Raw genomic sequence first — 22,600 nt, 5'->3', positions numbered from 1 at the left:
ACTGAGAAGAGAATTCTTGGAAAAATTCTTTCCAGCTGAAGTTACTAATAAACTGAGGAAAGATATTTCCATGATTGTTCAGGATGAATCTGAGACTCTCTATGAATACTGGGAGCACTTCAATAATCTTCTGGAAGCATGCCCCCACCATATGATTGACAAGATAGTGTTACTCGGTTACGTCACACAGGGCATGAGGCCCCAAGATAAGACCACATTGGAAAGTGCTAGCAATGGGTCTATGAAAAAGTACAAGACCACTGATGAGGCATGGCAATTGATCAGCGACTTAGCTGAATCTACTCGGAATCACAGGCAGAAACAAGGCCATTCAAAAGCCATTGCAGAAGTATCTTCTAGCAGAAAGACTGCTGCTCTGACTTAGAGTATATGTGAAATGACCAACTTGGTGAAGCAGATACAATTGAATCAACAACAAGTTCAGCAAGCTCAACCTTCTCCACCACAACAAGGCCAACAGTTAGTCCCACAGAGAGTTTGTAGAATCTGTGCTGATTATAGCCACTATACTGATGAATGTCCGCAGCTCCAGTAGGAAGACAACACCATGGCAGCCACTCATAACTTCTATGACCGCCCCAACCAAGGGTACAATCAAGGTGGCAATTACAACCATGGATGGCAGGACAATTCAAACTAGAATTGGAGGGACAACAACAACAACAGAGGAGGCAGAGACAATCAGGGAAATCAGAGGTGGAATAACAACAACAACAGGCAGCAGAACCAGAACCAGCCTTACAGAGCACCTCACCTGAGGCAATCCCAAGGACCACAGAATACCCAACAGTAGACCTCTCAAATTACCTATCCATCTTCATCTACTAATGATGACTTATTACAATCTATTGATCAGAGACAATAGACCATGGAAAATAATATTAATGCCACTCTAAATGATCTGAACGCTACTTTGCAAGCTCTTGTCTCACAGATTGGATCAATGAATAACTCCAATAACCAGCCTTTGAGCTCCAGTGGAATTTCCTCTCAACCATTACCCAATCCAAAGGGTGGCATTAATGCCATCACCCTAAGGTTCGGAACCACACTGCAGGAGAGGAATCAGGAGGAGCCAAGCCCACTGATAAACCACTATTTTATGGTTTATCTTGTGCTCAATTGAGTGCTTCTTTGATCTTATAATTGCTAATATTAATCCTCTCTTATTACCATTAGATGCCTTGATATGTGTGTTAAGTGATTTCAAAGATTACAGGGCAAGAATGGCTCAGAGGATGGAAAGGAAGCATGCAAAAATGGAAGGAATACAAGAAGTTGAAGGAACTGCAAAGCTGTCAGCCTGACCCTCTCGCACTAAAACGGCCATAACTTGAGCTACAGAGGTCCAAATGATGCGGTTCCAGTTGCGTTGGAAAGCTAACGTCTGGGGCTTCGATTTAATATATAATTTGTTATAGCTGCCTCGATGTTAGGCGACACGAACGCGTGAATAACGTGACCGCATCGCATCTGCGAACTTCAATCTGCGCAGACGCGTGGACGACGCCTCCGCGTCACCTTCCTGCAACCTGAATGTAACAGAAATCACTGGGAGCAATTTCTGGGCTGTTTTTGACCCAGTTTTCAGCCTAGAACACACAGATTAGAGGCTATAAAATGCGGGAATGCATCCATTCATAAAGAAGCTTTCAAATTCACAGTTTTAGGAGTAGATGTAGTTTTTAGAGAGAGAGGTTCTCTCCTCTCTCTTAGGATTAGGATTTTGGATTTCTCTTAGTTTTAGGAGTGACTCTCAATCCCAGGTTCAATGTTTCTTTTAATTACTTTTCTAATTTAATTTATGAACATTTCCATGTTAGAATTGATATCTTCATTTAATATAATTTGAGGTATTTCAGAATTACGATTGCTCTCTTTAATTTATTAATGCTCTCTGTTTATCCAAATTATTTTCATTCAAGTAGACTTTCTTCTCTTTTGGCTTTGGTTGAGTCATTGGAGACACTTGAGTTATCAAACTCATTGTTGATTAAAAATTGGAATTCTTCAAGAATTAATTCAAATTCAAATAACTCTAGCCTTTCCCAAGGAAAGACTAGGACCTGAGGAATCAAAATTAATTCATCCATATAACTTACCTTCATAGTTAGAGGTTAACAAAGTGGGAGAAAAATCCAATTCTCATTACAATTGATAAGGATAACCAGGATAGGACTTCCAGTTTTCATACCTTGCCAAGAGTTTATTTTATAGTTATTTATTTATTTTATTCTTCTTATGCAACATACTGCTCCCTTACTTTCTAAAACCCCTAATTTACAAGACTCATAACCAATAATAAGAACATACCTCCCTGCAATTCCTTGAGAAGACGACCCGAGGTTTAAATACTCGGTTATCAATTTTAAAAAGGGGTTTCTTACTTGTGACAACAAAACGTTTGTATGAAAGGACTTTTAAAGGTTTAGAAACTATACTTGCAACGAGGATTTATCCGCAAATTTCTAGACCACGCAAAAGTTCCTCTCTCATCACCCACCAGAACACGCCTCAGCTGAAGAGGTAGTGGAAATAGAAGATGTTAAAGAGGAAGAGGACACACAGGACATAGCTGAAAAAGAAAAAGTTCAACCACAGGAGGAAGCACCACAGGGCGCAGATACTGCAGAAGACACCACTCCTATTCCATTTCCACAACTTGCAAGGAAGCCCAGGAAGCAGCTGGAACCTGATCCAAAAATGGTAGATATATTCAAAAAGGTTGAGGTAACTGTTCCTCTATTTGATGTTATTCAACAGGTACCTAAATATGCAAAGTTTCTAAAAGATTTATGTATACATAAAGACAAAATTAATGAATTAGAAACTATTCCTTTAGGTAGTTCCATATCTGCTTTAATGGGAGGTTTACCTGAAAAGTGTAGTGACCCAGGTCCTTGTATGGTTAATTGTACTATTGGTGGTGTGATAATTTCTGCCTGCATGTGTGATTTAGGAGCATGTGTGAGTATAATGCCTTTGTCTATATATTTTATTTTGAGGCTCCCTCCCTTAAAAAGGTTGGCAGCTCGTTTTGTGTTAGCAGATAAAAGCATTATTATAGTGGTTGGAGTTGCTGAAGATGTATTAGTGGGCATTAAGGGACTCACATTCCCCACTGATTTTTATATTCTGGAGATGCCCCAAAATGACTCAGAGAAGCCGTCATCAATCCTACTTGGAAGACCTTTCCTGAAGACATCAAAGTTCAAATTGGATGCTTTTTCAGGAACATACTCTTTTGAGATAGATGGCCGGTTAGTAAGTTTCAATCTGAATGGAGTTATGATGCACCCTCCAGAAGATCTTTCCATCTTCCAGTGTGACATCATTGACGAAACCGTAGCTGAAGTTCACCAGGAGGAGTTAGAGGAGAAGCACACAGGACAAGGTCCGAGTGTGAGGACACTCTTGAACGACAATGAGGGCACTTTGCCATTATCACCAGCTTCAGACAATCCAGAGCCTAACCATGAGCAGAAGTTAGAGTTGAAACTCCTTCCTCCACACCTCAAATATGCTTACCTTGAGGACAAGCAAAAGTGTCTAGTTATCATTGCAAGGGAACTCACTTCTCAACAAGAAGAGCAGTTACTTAGTGTGCTGAGGAGGCACAAGAAGGCAATTGGGTGGAGTTTGGCGGATATAGAAGGCATTAACCCTCAAGTCTGTGAGCACAGAATATTTTTAGAAGAGGGAGCAAGGCCCGTTCATCAACCCCAGAGAATACTGAACCCCACTATCTTAGAGGTTGTCAAAAAGGAAGTGACCAGACTACTGGAGGCAGATATCATCTATCCCATCTCAGATAGTGAATGGGTGAGCCCAGTACAAATGGTGCCCAAGAAGTCTGGCGTCACTACAGTGAAGAATGAGCATGGAGAGCTCATAGCAACCAGAGTACAGAACGCTTGGAGGGTCTGCATTGACTACAGACGCCTCAACCAAGCAACCCGTAAGGATCACTATCCTCTTCCATTCATTGATCAAATGCTGGATCGCCTGTCAGGTAAATCACATTATTGTTTTTTAGATGGTTACACAGGTTATTTCTAGATTCATATAGCTCCTGAGGATCAGGAAAAGACTACTTTTACATGTCCTTTTGGGACTTATGCTTACAAGAGAATGCCCTTTGGCTTGTGTAATGCACCAGCTACCTTCCAAAGGTACATGATGAGTCTTTTCTCTGATCTTATTGAGGACTGTATGAAAGTTTTTATGGATGATTTTAGTGTTTATGGAGATTCCTTTAGCCTTTGATTAGATGGATTATCTAGAGTATTAGATAGATGTGTCAGTACAAACCTTGTATTAAATTTTGAAAAATGTCACTTTATGGTTAAACAAGGGATTGTACTAGGACATATTGTGTCTAATACTGGCATTTCTGTAGATCCAGCAAAGGTGGATGTTATTTCTAGTTTACCTTATGCCTCTTCTATGAGGGAAGTCCGCTCGTTCCTTGGCCATGCAGGTTTTTACAGGAGATTCATTAAGCACTTCAGTAAGGTAGCACTTCCCTTATCCAGACTACTGCAGAAGGATATTGAGTTCGAGTTCAGTGAAGATTGTAAACAAGTGTTTGATAAGCTGAAGACCGCCCTGACTCAAGCTCCAATTGTGAGAGGACCGAACTGGAGCCAGCCATTCGAAATAATGTGCGACGCTTCCAACCATGCAGTAGGAGCAACATTGGCTCAGCGTGAAGGTAAGGATCCTTTTGTTATTGCTTATGCGTCTAAAACTCTAGATGCAGCACAGTCCAATTACACTACTACTGAGAAAGAGCTTCTTACTATTATTTTTGCTCTGGATAAATTCCAAACCTATTTACTTGGTACGAAGGTAGTAGTGTACTCAGACCACGTAGCTCTAAAGTATCTATTAGCTAAAAAGGAGTCCAAACCAAGGCTTATACATTGGATACTACTATTACAAGAATTTGATTTAGAAATTAAGGATAGGAGTGGTAACCAAAATCTAGTGGCAGAACATTTGAGTCACCTCGAGCACATTACAAATGACCCCACTCCTATAGCTGATAATTTCCCATTTGATAACCTGCAAACAGTATCTGAGGTAGTCCCTTGGTATGCACCTGTAGATAATTATCTAGTTAGCCGCACTTTTCCTCCAAACTTTTCTAAGCATCAAAGAGACAAGCTGAAAAGCGAGTCTAAATATTATATATGGGATGACCCATATTTATGGAGATGTGGCACTGACCAGGTAATTAGACGGTGTGTGCCTCAATCAGAATTCCAGTCCATCTTAGAGGCCTGTCACTCATCTGAGAGTGGAGGACATTTTGGCCCTCAAAGAACAGCTAGAAAAATCTTAGACTGTGGATTCTGGTGGCCTACACTTTTTAGAGACGCTACTGAATTTTGTAGATCTTGTTTCCCATGCCAAAAATTTGGTAATATATCCAGGAAGAATGAGATGCCTCAACAAATTATGCTTTTCTGTGAAATTTTTGACGTCTGGGGCATTGACTTCATGGGTCCATTTCCAAATTCTAATGGTTATTTTTATATATTGGCAACTGTAGATTACGTTTCCAAATGGGTGGAAGCAATTCCTACCCGCACTGATGATGCTAACACTGTTGTTTTCTTTGTGAGAGACCACATTATTTGTCGCTTTGGATCACCACGAGCAATCGTGAGCGATCAAGGCACCCATTTTTGTAATAGGAGACTAACAGGATTAATGAAGAAGCATGGAATCATTCATAAGGTTGCAACAGCATACCATCCTCAGACTAATGGGCAAGCCGAGGTGTCGAACAGAGAGATAAAGTGTATCTTGCAGAAGATAGTCAAACCTCATAGAAGAGACTGGAGCACCAGGCTACAAGATGCACTTTGGGCGTACAAAACCGCATACAAGACACCCATTGGGATGAGTCCTTTCCGCTTAGTCTATGGAAAAGTTTGTCATCTCCCTGTTGAAGTCGAGCACAAAGCCTTTTGGGCAGTAAAGGAGTGCAACATGGGAATTGAGGAAGCCGGAGCTGCAAGGAAATTGCAACTGCAAGAATTAGAAAGCTTTCGCCTAGAAGCTTATGAGAACTCCAGACTATACAAGGAGAAGATGAAGGCTGTACATGATCAACACATTAAGAGAAAAGAGTTCCAACCTGGGGACTTAGTCCTCCTTTACAAATCTCGACTACGGCTCATGCCAGGCAAGTTGAGATTAAGATGGGATGGTCCATACAGAGTAGAGAAGGCCGAACCGTACGGAGTTTATCACCTAAGCCATCCTTCAAGCTCTGAACTTATCAAAGTTAATAGACATCGTTTAAAGCTGTAACATGGAGAGAGGATGCAGAAAAACAAGGAGCTCGAGATCTTCCTCTTGGAAGATCCTCACATAGCCGAAGATTGAGCTAATGGAGCGTCCAACTTACGGACGTTAAAGAAAAGTGCTAGGTGGGAGACAACCCACCATGGTATGATCGTTCTTTTCTTTATTCTTAGTTTTTCCCATTCAATAACTCTTCTCTTTATTAGTATATTTCATACATCTGCATTTACATACTTTACTTTTATTTAAAAAAAATATTTACGCGACGCGACTGCCTCATTGACGCGTCCGCGTCGCAGGAGATGGGAGGAATTAATAAAATGAACAGAGAGTCACGCAAGAGCGTGGCTGGAGGCGTGCCAATGGCACAAATTGCCCCACGTGACCGTGTCTCCGACGCGTCCGCGTCGAGTGGGAACATTGGCCTCCCACGCGACCGCGTCACCCACGCGCCCGCGTACCCTGGATTTCGACGTAAAAAGGGTGCACGACCGAAAGTTGTGCTAGAGTGGTGCTAGATTGGTGCTGAACGCACAATCCTTCCCACGCGGCCGCGTGACCGACGCAACTGCGTCATATCGTCATAAATGGCCACTCACGCGATCGCATGCCCCACGCGATCGCGTCACCCAGTATTTGGCAATTAATTATTTTGAACAGAGAGTTGTGCGAGTGCGAGGCTGCTCTCGCGCCAGTAGCATAAAACGGGTCACGCGACCGCGTGACTGACGCGACCGCGTCAATTATTATAAGCGCAAATCGCGCGATCACGTGCCCCACGCGACCGCGTCGATTGTGCCGCATAGCTCCCCTGATTTGCCAATTATCTTATCTTTCGTTTCCCCAAATCCTATTTTCTCTTTTCCCTCCCTATTTCTTCTTTCTCCCTTCTTCCTTCTTTCTCACTTTCTACTCTCTCTCTCTCTCTCTCTCTCTCTCTCTCTCTCTCACACCTCCATTAACAAGGTTTCTTTTCTTCTTCTCTCCTTACTTTTCTATTTTTCTTCTTTTTTTTTTATCTGTAATCTTCTTTTCTTTTCTTTTTACTTTCATTATTCATATTTTCTTTTTCTTTCTTTTTTTCCTTTTACTTGGTGTTATAAATTTATTTGAGTCATTATTTCTCATTATATGCTTGTGGATTGTTCTAAATTTGTTTGGCAATTATATATTACTTTTTAAAGGGTTACTTGCATGTTCAATTTAATACTTTCTATACCTTAATTCTCATGCATGCTATGTGTTTGTGAAAAAGCCCATATGGCATTATGCATTTTTCTACGTTACTCTACTATTCAATACTTACTTTTCACAAATTTCTTTTACTATTGTATTCATTGAAATTAATTGTCAATACAAACGTGATGGTTTATCACAAGTGATGCTTGATCTATGCTACTCATGCCTTTGCCAGCATGCCAATAAACACCTTGCGTTCACTTGTCATCATATGCACTAACTATTTTCCATTAATGATTTTTCACATGTAGTCATGACCATATGTTAACATCATTTACCTTTTACTGTGCATTCATAACCACCCTTTTCCATTCTCTTCCTTGCTCTAGCTCTTTGAATTTAATTTACTTTCTCTTCCCTTTTTCAGAATGGCCACCAAGAAGGGCAAAGAGAAAGCTACTCCCAAATCAACAGCAAGGAGAGGAACAAAGAGAGCACTAGTGGCAGAGCCTTCTTCAACTGCGGTAAAGCCCTCCACAAAGAGACTTAAGAGGATTATAAAGGTCGGTGATAAAGAAAAAGCCTTCCCAGCAAAGGACACTGCGCGATTTCCCAATCGCTACTGTGAGCAGATGTTCCCCATCCTGGCAGAAAGGAGCTACAACAACGAATACCTTCTTCTCCTCCCAAACCATATTGCTACCTTTGTTGAGCCGCAAATTGCACAAAGACAGTGGGGTTTCCTACAGAGACAGCCGATGCAGGTCAATCATTCTTGGGTAGTCGAGTTCTACTCCAACTTCCACTTGCCAACCCTACAGTCTGTCTTTGTCCATCAGAAGCAAGTCCCCATTACAGAAGAGGCCATTCAAAAAGCTTTAGGTCTTCCCCCTATTTCAAAAGGTTTGGACGCCTTTCAAGAAGCCACACTCAAGCGCCAGATGTACCAATTTGACTGGGACGCCGTTCTCAGAGTTATCGCACTACCTGGCAGCCGTTGGATCTACGGATACCATCGTACCCGCCCTAAGGGAATATCGGCTTCAGCACTTACCTTGGAGGCTCGCGTATGGGCACAGATCATGTCCCATTACGTCTTTTCGAGCACTCACGAGTCCTCCTTCACTGCGGACATGGCCGTTCTACTATGGTGCATCCTTACTGACCAACCTCTGAACCTACCAAGACACATCCGGAATGCCATGGGATACGTATAAATTGTGGGCAACTTACCTTTTTCCGCCTTGGTCTCATATCTCGTCTCTGCAGCCGGAGTCTCCTTCAGAGTTGGGGACACCAAAGCCATGCTTCCACGGGATGATCAATATGTCCCTAATGGGAAATATATCAGACCCTCAGTAGCCACTACAAGCCAGCCTATTGAACCGGCTGCAGATATTCCTCCTTCAACACCACAAGCACCTATCACAGACCAACTGCTCCATCAGATACTCGAAAGGTTGGATCAGCAGGAACACAAAGCTAAGATGAAAGAGCGCCGTAACAAGCGCCGATTCACATACCTCAAGGAGCTGATCATGACAAAATTCAAGGACTCAGACACCCCGGACTCCACTTCCTTTACTAGCACAGGGAGCCATGATGGTCCCAACTATGGAGATACTTCTACCAGCCCACCCCTGTTCCTGACAGATGGCACCGAGGACGGTGCAAAGCCTTAAGTGTGGGGAGGTCGGTCAGTACCTGATTCCCGGAGGTAATTTCTCTTCCCTAAACACCAATAAATTAGGATATTTAGTTAGTTTTTCTTTTATAGAATAGGATAAATTGCATAGTAATAGATTAGTTGCATGCATGTTCTACTTGATTGAAAAGACAATAAGTTTCTTCTAAGACTCTATCTTTGGAACATAATTTCACTAATTTTAATTAAAATTTTTATGTTAAATTTTCTTGAAGTTGTATTTGGAACATGATTTTTGAGCTAAAGAACACACAACCTGTGAGATTTGAGCTTTTATGCATGGTTACATTATTTAACCATAATTATTTTATTCTTGTGTGTTTACTTCTCTATGATTGTAATCTATATTTTGTTTCATCCTATATGTCTAATATTTATTATATTTATATGTTTGCATATGATTGAGGCCATTAATTGTTTAGCTCACTTATCCAAATTAAGCCTACCCTTTCAATTACCTTTGTTAGCCACTTTGAACCTTTGAATCCCATTTGTTCTATATTTTACCACATTACTAGCCCTAAGCGGAAAAACAATTATATATCCCAAACTGAATCTTTGGTTAACTTAAGATAGAATTGTGTGTGCTAATTAAGTATGGGAAATTATGGGAACAAAAGATAATAAGGGAGTGTGTCATGATAATATAATGGGAATTTGGTTACTTACTCATGTGAAACTATAAGAATTAAATATCTATGTGCATTGATAAGCTATGTTTATTTTTATGTTTATGTTAAAAAAAAAAACCCAAAAATATTCAATAAATAAATAAGGGGACAAAATTACCCCAATGTTAAGTTAAGAATTCAAAGATCAATGCATGTATGATGAAATTAAAATAAATAAAAAGTTGATACATGAGTATGGAATGTGAAAGGGGTAGCTAGGTATGAATTCTAAAGTTATATATATATATATATATATATATATATATATATATATATATATATATATATATATATATATATATATATATATATATATATATATATATATATATATATATATATATAGGTTATGTTAAAGCTTGGGTTAATTAAAGATTCAGTTTATAAGCTTACTTAGCCATATATGTATCCTTACCATTACCTCAGCCCATTACAACCTTGAAAAGACCTCATGATATTTGCATTGATATATTAAATGTTGTTGATTGGTTAGGAAAAGAGCAAAAAAATTAGAGAGCATGATTAGAGAAGGATAGAGTGATTACCCTATACATTAGAGAGACTAGAGCATACATACATCATCAGTGAGGGTCCAATGCTTAAAATTCTATGTTCCTTGCTTTCATGAGCTATCTTCTTGCATTTTTATCTGTTCTTACTGTATAAGAATTGAATTAGTGGAATTTGATTTGTAATTGTTTTGAAGAGCTTATTTACTATTGATCAAGTGGACAAGAATCATATAGTTGCATTTACATATATAGGTTGCATTGCATTGCATGAGTTTTTACATGTTCCTACTCATTTGTTTTATCTCCTTCAACTAAGCATGAGGACATGCTAATGTTTAAGTGTGGGGAGGTTGATAAACCACTATTTTATGGTTTATAATGTGTTTAATTGTGTGGTTTTATCATGATCTTTACCCACTTATTCATATGATTAGCATGCATTTATATTTCCTTCCTAAAATTATTACATGATTAAAAACTTGCTTCCTAGAGACTTTTAATTATGTATTTTAATTCTCCTTTATTCCATTCGATGCCGTGATCTGTGTGTTAAGTGTTTCAGGCTTTATAGGGCATGAATGAGTTGGAGATTGGAAAGGAAGCTTGCATAAATGGAAGGAACAGAAGAAATTAAGGAGATAACCAGCGAGAAGTGACGCGGCCGCATGGCTCACGCGACCGTGCGGAAGAGAGGAAATTACAGTGACGCGGCCGCATGGCTCACGCGACCGCGCGGATTAGAATAGCACAAGTGACGCGGAGACGTGGACGACACGCCCGCGTGGCAAAGCAAAATGCCACATGACGCGTTCGCATGAATGACGCGATCGCGTGACATGCGCGATCTGCATAATCTGCAGAATTCGCCGGGGCAATTTTGGGCCCTGTTTTGACCCAGTTTTCGGCCCGGAAAAGCAGACTAGAGCCAGAGGACATGCAGAAACCAAAAACAACATTCATTCTACACAATTTTAGTTTTTAGATCTAGTTTTACTCCTCCTCTAGGTTTTCTCTCTAGACATTCATAGTTCTTAGGTATTTTATTTCTATTGCTCCTTGCATTGGGATATTGAGAAGAGTTATTACCTCATCAAGACTTCGTCATTCTAGTTCGTTTTCTTTACTTGGCTTTACTCTTCCATGTCCTTTAATTTACTCAATTTTACTATTGGATTATTTTAGAATTATTAATACAAGAGTTACTTTTATTTTTAATTGATTCCTTTGAGTTTTATTAATCATGTCTTTCTTTAATTCCCCTTCCTATGTTATGAGTTCTACCACAATGAGCGAGTAGTTCCCTAACTTGATGGGGAGTTGATTGAAAGGAACCCTTGAGTTGGAATGCTCAAAAGAGAGATTGTAATTGGGTTTATTGTTTGATGGCTCTCTAGTTACTAACGCCAGTCCTTCCAAGTAAGTGGATTGGGACTTGTGAATAGAAACAACATTCCAACTTGTTTGACTTTTCCTTACCTAGTAAGGGATAACTAAACAGAACAACCTTCAATTATCAATTAATCTTGAGAGTACTGCAACAAGAATAGGGCTTCCAACTAATCTACTCCCAGTCAAGGCCTTTATTTAAATTACTTAATTTCTCCAATTTAATTTCCTGTTTATTCAACTCAATCTCTTTTTGAAAACATCTGATTAATAAAATAGCACACCTTTCTGCAACTCGTTGGGAGACGACCTGGGATTCGTACTCCCAGTATTTTAATTTTAATCTTTGTGACAATCCTTCTAAATTGATAAGTGGATTTCTGGTTGGTTAAGAACTATACTTGCAACGTATATCTTATAACAATTCTTAACTCACCAATTTCCGCCACGTCAATAACATAAAAAAGAGGAACAGTTACCTCAACCTTTTTGAATATCTCTACCATTTTGGGATCAGGTTCCAGCTGCTTCCTGGGCTTCCTTGCAAGTTGTGGAAATAGAATGGGAGTGGTGTCTTCTGCAATGTCTGCGCCCTGTGGTGCTTTCTTCTGTGGCTGAATTTCTTCTTTTTCAGCTATGTCCTGTATGTCCTCTTCCTCTCCAACATCTTCTATTTACAATAATCAATAATAAGGCATACGTTTGCAATTCCTCGGCAACGGCGCCATTTTTGAAGAGAACTGAAGATTGATGGTTTAGAAGTTATAGTAAATTCTCGTTGCAAGTATAGTTACTAAACCAAGCAATCAACCTTTCTTACAAATGTTTTGGTTGTCACAAGTAACAAACCCCTTAATAAAATTGATAACCGAGTATTTAAACCTCGGGTCGTCTTCTCAAGGAATTGCAGGGAAGTATGTTCTTATTATTGGTTATGAGTCTTGTAAATTGAGAGTTTTGAAAGTAAGGAAGCATTATGTTGAATGATAAGAAGAATAAAATAAATAACTATAAAATAAACTCTTGGCAAGATATAAGAACTGGAAGTCCTATCCTAGTTATCCTTATCAATTGTGATGAGAATTAGATTTTTCTCCCACTTTGTTAACCTCTAACTATGAAGGTAAGTTAAGTGGATGAATTAATTCTGATTCCTCAAGTCCTAGTCTCTCCTTGGAAAAAGTTAGAGTTATTGGATTTCGAATTAATTCTTGAAGAATTCCAATTTTCAGTCAACAATGAGTTTGATAACTCAAGTGTAACCAATTACTTAACCAAAGCCAAAAGAAAGAAAATATCTAAATTAAATTAAAAGCATTCATAAATAGAATAGAACAATCATAAACTGAAATACCTCAAATAATATTAATTAAGAAAATCATAACATGAATGTAGCATAAGCTAAATTAGAAAGATAAATATCAATTAAAGTAATAAAATAAAAGTAGAAAAATAAATTAAAGGAACATTAAACCTGTGATGAAGAAGAAATAATCCTAAATCCTAAAACTAAATCCTAAGAGAGAGGAGAGAACCTCTGTCTCTAAGAACTACATCTATTCCTAAAATTGTGAATGTGAAAGCTTGTTCATGAATGGATGTATTCCCCCACTTTATAGCCTCTAATTTGTGTTTTCTGGGCCGCAAACTAGGTCGGAAACAGCCCAGAATTCGCTAGTTGCAAATTCAAACACGCTGATTTTTCGTCACTGTGACGCATCCGCGTGGAGCACGCGTTCGCATTGCATAGTGTCAGGGAAACTATGGCATATTATATATCAAATCGAAGCCCCGGACGTTAGCTTTCCAACACAACTGAAATCGCGTCGTTTGGACCTCTATAGCTAAAGTTATAGCCGTTTGAGTGCAAAGAGGTCAGGCTGGACAGCTTAGCAATTTCTCCAACCTCTTGTATTCCTTCCACTTTTGCATGCTTCCTTTCCATCCTCTGAGCCATTCCTGCCCTGTAATCTCTGAAATCACTTAACACACATATCAAGGCATCTAATGGTGATAAGAGAGGATTAATATTAGCAATATAAAGGCCAAAGAAGCATGTTTTCAATCATAGCACAAAATCAGGAAGGAGAATGTAAACTCATGCAAATAGTATGAATAAGTGGGTAAAGAGTTGATAAAATCTACTCAATTGAGCACAAGATAAACCATGAAATAGTGGTTTATCAACCTCCCCACACTTAAACATTAGCATGTCCTCATGCTAAGCTCAAGAGAAGCTATAAAGGTGAAGAGGAGTAGTAGAATGTATGAAATGCAACCTATCTATATGAATGCAACTGCATGCAAAATGATTCTACCTACTTGGTTAAAAATAAATAAGTTCTCCAAGACAAACATGAATCAGATTTCACTAATTCAAATTATACAATAAAAGACAAGTAAACTTGTAAGAAGATAGCTCATGAAAGTAGGGTACATAGAATCAAGCATTGAACCCTTACTGGTAGTGTATATCACTCTAATCTCTCAAGTGTATAGGGTAATTCACTCTACTCTATTCTAATCATGCTTTCTAAACTTTGTTCTTCATCTAACCAATCAACAAATATTTAATGTACCAATGCAAACATCATGAGGTCTTTTCAGGGTTGTAATGGGGCTGAGGTAAAGGTGAGGGTATATATATATGGCTAAGTGAGCTATAAATTGAATCCTTGATTAGTCTAAGATCTCACCTAACATATACATACTTTATACAATTTTAAAATACTGTACCTAGCTACCCAAATTTTTCCCACTTTTGTATTACATGCTCATGTATCAAACTTATTTTTGAATTTTGTCCCATGTGCATTGATTCTTTTTATTTTGCATTTGGGGTAATATTATTTTTCTTCTTTTTTCTTTTTTTTCTTTTTTTTTTGTATCCCCTTATTTAATTACTTAATATTTTTTTTCAATGCACATGGTAATTTAATTATTTTGATTTCATATGAGCATGCTTCCTAAATTTTCAAATAACTTATTCAATTTAATTCCCTACTTTTTCATATCATCCCATGTTCCCATAAAATTCCCCACACTTAAATTATACACAATATCTATCTTAAGCTAACCAAAGATTCAACTTGAAATTTTTATTTTGTTTTTCTGCTTAAGGCTAGTAATGTGGTTATGAAAAAGAAGGGGGTTAAAAAGTTCAAAGTGGCTAATAAGGGTGATGTAAAAGGTAGGCTTATTTGGGATAAGTGAGCTAATAACAAATAATGGCCTCAATCATATGCAAGCATGTAAATACACTAAATAATGGACATATAGAATGGAACAAAGCAAAGATTGCAATCATAAAGAAGAAAACACACAAGAATAAAAATTTATGGTTAAATAATATAACCATGTAAATAAGCTCAAAATCTCACAGGTTGTGTGTTCTTTGGCTTTTTAAACTATGTTCCAAATACAACTTCAAACAAGTTTTAACATAAAAAATTATATATATATATTTTTTATTTAAATTAGTGAAATACTATAAAAATTTCTTGAAAAAGAAAATATTACTTCAACCAAGTAGTAACTAAATGCATAAAATCAAATAAACATGCAAATGCAACAATGAACTAACAAATAAAGTAAAATATTGGTGTTTGAGAAGAGAATAACTAACCCATGGAGATCGGTATCGACTTTCCCACACTTAAAGATTGCAACGTCCTCGGTGCATGTTGAGATGTGCAGGTGGACGGGTTGTTCCAACTGATGTTTTTCTTCAAGGATTGTGTAGATGGACTTGTTTGTCTCCCCTTTTAGAAGTTTCTCCCTTTTTCCGTCTTCGGTGGCCAGCCTGAAAGAAGAGAAAAAGAAGAAAAGTAACCCAAAAGATAGAAAATAAATAAAATATGGGTATTAATGCCAAAAATGAGGGTTTCAATTACATGGAAGCTTCAACATGTTCGTGAGAAAATAATAGAAGCCATGGCATACCAGTGGTACAAAATTTGTAACAATGGGGAAGAGAGTGCAAGACAATATAAATTAATGTCAATGCGAAATTAATACAAATATCATAAAAGATTAGCATTGACTTAAATAATATTACCCAACAGTGTAAAACAAGTCACTGAGCACCAAAATAAATTCAAGAAAAGATGCAATAGTTGAATAAGAAAATTGTAACACCAATGGGAAAAAAATAATAAATTTAGAAAAAAAAATAAAAATATGCACAAAATTAAAATGCAATGAATGAAAGTATGCAATTAAGTAAAAGAGAATGAAAGTAAAGAAGGAAGAAGAAAAGAAGAAAGAAATAAGAATGGAAAAGAAAAATTAGGATTTGGGGGAAGAAAGATAAGATAGTTGGCAAATCAGGGAAGCTGTGCGACGCAAGCGACGCGGCCGCGTGGGGCACGCGGTTGCGCGAATTGCGCTTATGATAATTGACGAGGTCGCGTCGGTCACGCGGTCGCGTGACCCGTTTCATGCTACTGGCGCGAGGGTAGCCTCGCATTCGCACAACTCTCTGTTTGAAAGTTTATTTTTACCAAATCTGGGGTGACGCGATCGCGTGGGGCATGCGATCGCGTGAGTGGCCATGAGAAAGACATGACGCGGTCGCGTCGGTCAGGTGGCCGCGTGGGAAGGATTGTGCGTTCAGCACCAATCCAGCACCACTCTAGCACAACTTTCGGTCGTGCACCCTTTTCACGTCGAATTCCAGGGCACGCGGCCGCGTGAGTGACGCGGACGCGTGGGAGGCCAAAGTTCCCACATGACGCGGACGCGTCGGTGACGCGGTCGTGTGGGATGATTTGTGCCAAAGGCACGCCTCCAGCCACGCTCTCGCGTGACTCTCTGTTCACTTTTCTTTTCTTCCAAATGCACTAGTGACGCGGACGTGTCGCGTGCGTGCTTCTTTTTTTTTTATGCATGAAAAATGCATAATGTAATGCTAATATGAATATTATACAAAACTCCAGGTTCTAAAATAAAATAAAACTTGAAAACAAATAAAACTAAATAAAAATAAAAAAAAGGAACGATCATACCATGGTGGGTTGTCTCCCACCTAGCACTTTTAGTTAAAGTCCTTAAGTTGGACATTTGATGAGCTTCCTGTTATGGTGGCTTGTGCTTAAATTCATCCAGGAATCTCCACCAATGTTTGTAATTCCAATGGCCTCCGGGATCCCAAATCTTGTTTCTACACCCGTCTTCAAGTTGATTATCATGATTCCATCCGGGTGGTTCAGCCTTAGAACTCTCAGTGAAGCGTCCAAACAACTTCCTAGACCCATTCAATTGAGCTCTACACCAACCTTTGCGTTTAAACTTAAAGCTTCCAACCATAATGAACCTTGCAGAACAAAATTTACCACTGACCATCTTCCTCTTACTCTTAATGCCACAAAGAGCTCTAAGTTGACCATCCGTCTCCAGTAGCCCATATTCAAGTGGAATTAGAAAGCTAAGGGATATGAATTTTACCCACTTGAATGTTGTGAAGGATGATGGAAACTTAGGTGGAGAGGTCTCCAGTAGCTTTGGCAAAGTTATATCAAGCTCCTCTCCCTTATGTTCTTTCTTGACAACTTCCACCTCCTTGCAAGCTTCTTCAATTTCAACCTCTTCCTCTTAGTAGCTTTCTTCTAATTCAATCTCTTTTACATTTCTCACCAAGGGGCATGGGAGGCTGTGCCTCTTTTTCTTGAATCTCCATCTTTTGATCAACCTCTTCCAAGTCTTCAATCAGGGTATGCCTTGGAGGTTGTACACCCTTCTCAACATCAAATGCAACCATCTTGGAAGGAGGCTCTATGTCTTGACTTTCCCATGGAGGTTCAGCATCTCGCAAGTCTTCAACCACTTTTTCCTCATCAATAATTACTGCTTTGTCCAGTAGTTTTAATATAAAATGGTACTCATCCTTGATGATTTTCTTTCCATGACAACTCCTTTCAACTATTCTTTCATCTTCAAGGGTCTTTACTACCTTCACCTTTAGGGCCTCCTCTAGCTCCTTATGAAGTATGGATTCGCGAAGATGATTCCTTCTTTCCTGTTCTGTATCAATAGCATAATTGGGATCATCTTGCTCTTGGATTAATGGATGTCGGTGCTCTCCCATGGAGGGTGGTGATGGGATGAAAAGATCATTATGTGGTTGAAAAGGAAGTGCACTAGAGCTTGAGGGTTGAATATTGGAGGTAGAGGGTTGGTTCATGCGGGATATAAGATTTTGGAGTGTAGAGGTGAGACCAATGACGTTAGAGATGAGTGTATTGTTATCCAATGGAGGTTGGGGTGTATCTATGTATGGTTCATTTGGTTCATAGGGTGGTTGGTATGGTGGATGTGGGTTAGGGTCATATGATGGTGTTTGGTGAAAAGGGGCTTGTGAGTATGGTGGTCCAGAGTTGTGTTGAGGAGGTGGGTCATAGGTATATGATGGAGTCCACCATATCTATTGCTTTGGCATGCATTATAGGATGGTCTTTGTCTGTGGTATTGTGGAAGGTGTTGCTGCCGGAAGGGTTGATCAGATCCTCGTGGTTCCTTCCATCTCTGATTGTTTTGACCTTGATGCATGTTCCTGTTATAATTTTCATTCCTTGCAACAACATCGGAACCAAACTCAAAGCGACGGGGGTGAGAACTCATAATAGCAAATAAAAATTAAAAACGAAAATAAAAACAAATTTAAATTAAAAGGTTATTTAAATATTGAATTTGAAAATTAAATTTTGAAATTTGAATTTTGAATTTTGAGATTTGAAATTTGAATTTTGAAATTTGATTTTTAAATTTTGAATTTTTGAATTTAATAAGGAAAGAGAAAAACAATAAAATGACAACAAACTTAAAAATTTTTAGATCAAAACGAAGAAAACAACTAAGAACAACTTGAAGGTCAAGATGAACACGAAGAACAACTTGAAGATCAAGATGAACACCAAGAAAAAAAATTTTTTGAAAAATTTTTTATAATTAAATAAAAACCAATAACCTCTTAATTTATGAAAAAAGTAAAAATAAAAACAAAAATAAAAACAAATAAACAAGTAAAAAGCAAATATTTACAATAACCAATAATAAGGCACACGTTTGTAATTCCCCGGCAACGGCGCCATTTTTGAAGAGAACTGAAGATTGATGGTTTAGAAGTTATATTAAACTCTCGTTGCAAGTATAGTTACTAAACCAAGCAATCAACCTTTCTTACAAACGTTTTGGTTGTCACAAGTAACAAACCCCTTAATAAATTGATAACCGAGTATTTAAACCTCGGGTCGTCTTCTCAAGGAATTGCAGGGAAGTATGTTCTTATTATTGGTTATGAGTCTTGTAAATTGGGGGTTTTGAAAGTAAGGAAGCAGTATGTTGAATGATAAGAAGAATAAAATAAATAATTATAAAATAAACTCTTGGGAAGATATAAGAACTGGAAGTCCTATCCTAGTTATCCTTATCAATTGTGATGAGAATTGGATTTTTCTCCCACTTTGTTAACCTCTAACTATGAAGGTAAGTTAAGTAGATGAATTAATTCTGATTCCTCAAGTCCTAGTCTCTCCTTGGGAAAAGTTAGAGTTATTGGATCTCGAATTAATTTTTGAAGAATTTCAATTTTCAGTCAATAATGAGTTTGATAACTCAAGTGTTACCAATTACTTAACGAAAGCCAAAAGGAAGAAAATATCTAAATTAAATTAAAAGCATTCATAAATAGAATAGAACAATCATAAACTGAAATACCTCAAATAATATTAATTAAGAAAATCATAACATGAATGTAGCATAAGCTAAATTGGAAAGATAAATATCAATTAAAGTAATAAAATAAAAGTAGAAGAATAAATTAGAGGAACATTGAACCTGTGATGAAGAAGAAATAATCCTAAATCCTAAAACTAAATCCTAAGAGAGAGGAGAGAATCTCTCTCTCTAAGAACTACATTTATTCCTAAAATTGTGAATGTGAAAGCTTGTTCATGAATGGATGCATTCCCCCACTTTATAGCCTCTAATCTGTGTTTTCTGGGCCGCAAACTGGGTCGGAAACAGCCCAGAATTCGCTGGTTGTGAATTCAAACACGCTGATTTTTCATCACTGCGACGCGTCCGCGTGGAGCACACGTTCGCGTCGCATAATGTCAGAGCAACTATAACATATTATATATCAAATTGAAGCCCCGGACGTTAGCTTTCCAACGCAACTGGAACCGCATCGTTTGGATCTCTATAGCTAAAGTTATAGCCGTTTGAGTGCGAAGAGGTCAGGCTGGACAGCTTAGCAATTTCTCCAACCTCTTGTATTCCTTCCACTTTTGCATGCTTCCTTTCCATCCTCTGAGCCATTCCAGCCCTGTAATCTCTGAAATCACTTACACACATATCAAGGCATCTAATGGTGATAAGAGATGATTAATATTAGTAATATAAAGGCCAAAGAAGCATGTTTTCAATCATAGCACAAAATCAGGAAGGAGAATGTAAACTCATGCAAATAGTATGAATAAGTGGGTAAAGAGTTGATAAAATCTACTCAATTGAGCACAAGATAAACCATGAAATAGTGGTTTATCAGTCTGCTGTTGGTTATTCTGTGGTCCTTGGGATTGCCTCAGGTGAGGTGCTCTGTAAGGCTGGTTCTGGTTCTGCTGCCTGTTGTTGTTGGTATTCCACCTCTGATTTCCCTGATTGTCTCTGCCTCCTCTGTTGTTGTTGTCCTTCCAATTCTGGTTAGAATTGTCCTGCCATCCATGGCTGTAATTGCCACCTTGATTGTACCCTTGGTTGGGGCGGTCATAGAAGTTATGAGTGGCTGCCACGGTGTTGTCTTCCTGCTGGAGCTGCAGACATTCATCAGTATAATGGCTATAATCAGCACAGATTCTGTAAACTCTCTGTGGGACTAACTGTTGGCTTTGCTGTGGTGCAGAAGGTTGAGCTTGCTGAACTTGCTATTGATTCAATTGCATCTGCTTCAGCAAGTTGGTCATTTCACAGATACTCTGAGTTAGAGCAGCAGTCTCTCTGCTAGAGGATACTTCTGCAACGGCTTTTGAACGGCCTTGTTTCTGCCTATGATTTTGAGTAGATTCAGCTAAGTCGCTGATCAATTGCTATGCCTTATCAGTGGTCTTGTACTTTTTCATAGACCCATTGCTAGCGCTTTCCAATGTGGTCTTATCTTGGGGCCTCATGCCCTGTGTGACATAGCCGAGCAACACTATCTTGTCAATCATATGGTGGGGGCATGCTTCCAGAAGATTATTGAAGCACTCCCAGTATTCATAGAGAGTCTCAGATTCGTCCTGAACAATCATGGAAATATCTTTCCTCAGTTTATCAGTAACTTCAGCTGGAAAGAATTTTTCCAAGAATTCTCTTTTAAGTGTATCCCAGTTGGATACAGTTGCTGCGGGTTGAGTGTAGTACCACTCTCTTGCCTTTTCCTCAAGAGAAAACGGGAAAGCTTTAAGCAAAATTGAAGTTTTATCTGCACCATCATGCCTGACAGTAGAACAGGCTGCTTGAAAATATCTCAGGTGCTTGATAGGCTCTTGAGCAGGTAAGCCATGAAACTTGGGCATCAAATTGAGCAATGCAGTCTTTATTTCAAAGTCTGTAGCCACCGCTGGGTGATGCGCTTGAAACGGTTGCATTGTAAAAACAGGGGCTCCAGCCTCCTGGGTAGTAACTCTCCAAGATTCTGCCATGTCACCTACACGTAAATCAACCGAATCAGTAGAATGGGGGCTGGTTTCTTCCTCAAATGACATTTCAGATCCGCCCTCAAAGAGGACTAACCGATGCCGAGCTTGCCTTATTCGTGAAATAGTTCTTTCAATCTCAGGATCGAATGCTGGCAAGCTTGGATCAGGAAGTGAACGCGTCATCTAGCGAAAGAAACAAGCAGCTCATAGTAGTAAGATAAAATAAAATGCAAATAAATAAATTCCAATTAATAACTTTAGCACTCTATTGCAACTCCCCGGCAACGGCGCCAAAAATTGACGTGGCAAAAATTGGCGAATTAAGAATTGTTATAAGATATGCGTTGCAAGTATAGTTATTAACCAACCAGAAATCCACTTATCAATTTAGAAGGGTTGTCACAAAAATTAAAATTAAAATACTGGGAGTATGAATCCCAGGTCGTCTCCCAACGAGTTGCAGAAAGGTGTGCAATTTTATTAATCAGATGTTTTCAAAAAGAGTTTGAGTTGAATAAACAGGAAATTAAATTGGAGAAATTAAGTAATTTAAATAAAAGCCTTGATTGGGAGTAGATTAGTTGGAAGACCTATTCTTGTTGCAGTACTCTCAAGATTAATTGATAATCGAAGGTTGTTCTGTTTAGTTATCCCTTACTAGGTAAGGGAAAGTCAAACAAGTTGGAATGTTGTTTCTATTCACAAGTCCCAATCCGCTTACTTGGAAGGACTGGCGTTAGTGACTAGAGAGCAATCCAACAATAAATCCAATTACAATTTCTCCTTTGAGCATTCCAACTTGAGGGTTCCTTTCAACCAACTCCCCATCAGGTTAGGGAACTACTCGCTCATTGTGAATGTGGAATTCATAACATAGAAAAGAGAATTAAAGAAAGACATGATAAATAAAACTCAAAGGAATCAATTAAAAATAAAAGTAACTCTTGTATTAATAAATTCTAAAATAATCCAATAGTAAAATTGAGTGAATTAAAGGACATGGAAGAGTAAAGCCAAGTAAAAAAAACGAACTAGAATGACGAAGTCTTGATGAGGTAATAACTCTTCTCAATATCCCAATGCAAAGAACAACAGAAATTAAAATCCTAAGAACTATCAATGTGTAGAGAG

The 22,600-nt window shown here is 38.5% G+C and overlaps 2 non-coding genes across 2 annotated transcripts; one reads left to right on the top strand and one right to left on the bottom strand.

Annotated features, from left to right (window-relative positions):
- Window positions 1-49: 49 nt before the first annotated feature.
- On the bottom strand, window positions 50-157 carry LOC148551047 (small nucleolar RNA R71). Its single transcript, XR_015893846.1, has one exon. It is a non-coding gene; the product is annotated as a small nucleolar RNA R71 (small nucleolar RNA).
- A 20,835-nt stretch (window positions 158-20,992) lies between these two features.
- LOC148551046 (small nucleolar RNA R71) lies at window positions 20,993-21,100 on the top strand. The gene has a single exon (XR_015893748.1). It is a non-coding gene; the product is annotated as a small nucleolar RNA R71 (small nucleolar RNA).
- Window positions 21,101-22,600: the final 1,500 nt, after the last annotated feature.

This window comes from Arachis ipaensis, chromosome B7 (assembly GCF_059453495.1).
Source record: "Arachis ipaensis isolate K30076 ecotype BB chromosome B7, ASM5945349v1, whole genome shotgun sequence".
NCBI lineage: Eukaryota > Viridiplantae > Streptophyta > Magnoliopsida > Fabales > Fabaceae > Arachis > Arachis ipaensis.
Note: the sequence above shows the minus strand (reverse complement) of the source record. Positions and strands in the feature narration are given on the sequence as shown.